Raw genomic sequence first — 1,422 nt, 5'->3', positions numbered from 1 at the left:
ATTAGCAACGCTGGTCAATTATGACGCCTCGTGCAGCAAGTGATAAGAGGTTGGCCTTCTGCATGTTCAGTCCTGTTGCCTCTTTTTTTTTAAAAAAAATACGTTTGCAGCAGGGGGCAGCATGTAGCAAGACCAATCTGGGAAAAAGAGGCAAGCAGATAGTAATTCAAGGCTACCCGGAAATCCTAACGCTGTAGAGCGGATTAGAAAATTGCAGGGACTTGTCCATATAGTACATCCTAAACGGAATTTGAATAAATCTTTACCTTTCAGAACTTGAGTAACAAGTGGATTAATTAATTAATTAATTTGTTCGATTTATATGCCGCCCTTTCTCCGGAGACTCAGGGCGGCTTACAATGCGTTAAGCAATAGCCTTCATACTTTTGTATATACCTGCTTAGTAGGGCTTTCGCCCCCCACCCCCCAAGCGGTGTTCTTTTTTATACAAAGTCATCTTATTGCCCCCACAATCTGGGTCCTCATTTTACCTACCTCGAAAGGATGGAAGGCTGAGTCAACTTTGCCCCTGGTGAGTTTTGAACTTGCAGTAATTGCAGGCAGCTGGTGCTACTTAACAGCATTTTAGTCTGCTGCGCCACCAAGGCTCTATTAAATGGTGGATGTTGCAACATTGCAACACCAAGGGACACATGGACTGTGGTTTTCTGATTTGTTGGCTAATCAGCCTCTTTCCTGGCATTAACAGAGTGAAAAAACTGCTGAGAGGCTCTTCCTAAATACCCATTTCCTTCTGAAGAGGGAAGCTGTATGGGCCACATGGCAGTGGTGAAATACCAATTTTTTTTACTACCGGATTCTGTGGATGTGGCGTGACAGGGGAAGGATACTGCAAAATCTCCATTCCCACCCCATTCCAGGGGAAGGATACTGCAAAATCCCATTCCCTCCCCACTCCTGAGGGAAGGATATTGCAAAATCTCCATTCCCACCCCACTCTGGGGACAGCCAGAGGTGGTGTTTGCCGGTTCTCTGAACTGCTCAAAATTTCTGCTACCGGTTGTCCAGAACCTGCTGGATTTCACCCCTGCCACATGGCCTGCTATGAATTTTTGAGAACCCATTTTTTCCCACCCTAGTTTTCTCCAGCTGCTTTGGTCAGATTTCCAGCTCCCAACTGTCAGATTTCTTCTTTGGCTTTCACAGTATCTTGGGTCTACAAACCCTTGAATTTTCAGCCAGGGCCAGGACTGTCATGGGGGATGAAGATCATGATTGGCATTGAAGCAAAATTAATTCACTATTTGAGCTTGTTTCTGTAGTGCCTCAGAGAATGTTGGAAGACAGGTCGTCTTTCACTCAGATGGCAAAATTGTTTGTAATGGGCCTGAATGAATATAATATTGTGCATGTTGTCTAGTAGAAGTAAGTGTACATATTCAATGTTAGTGTGTTATTTTT

Source organism: Pantherophis guttatus, chromosome 6, assembly GCF_059756535.1.
Source record: "Pantherophis guttatus breed Tessera chromosome 6, ASM5975653v1, whole genome shotgun sequence".
Classification (NCBI taxonomy): Eukaryota; Metazoa; Chordata; class Lepidosauria; order Squamata; family Colubridae; genus Pantherophis; species Pantherophis guttatus.
This window is presented reverse-complemented; position numbering follows the sequence as displayed.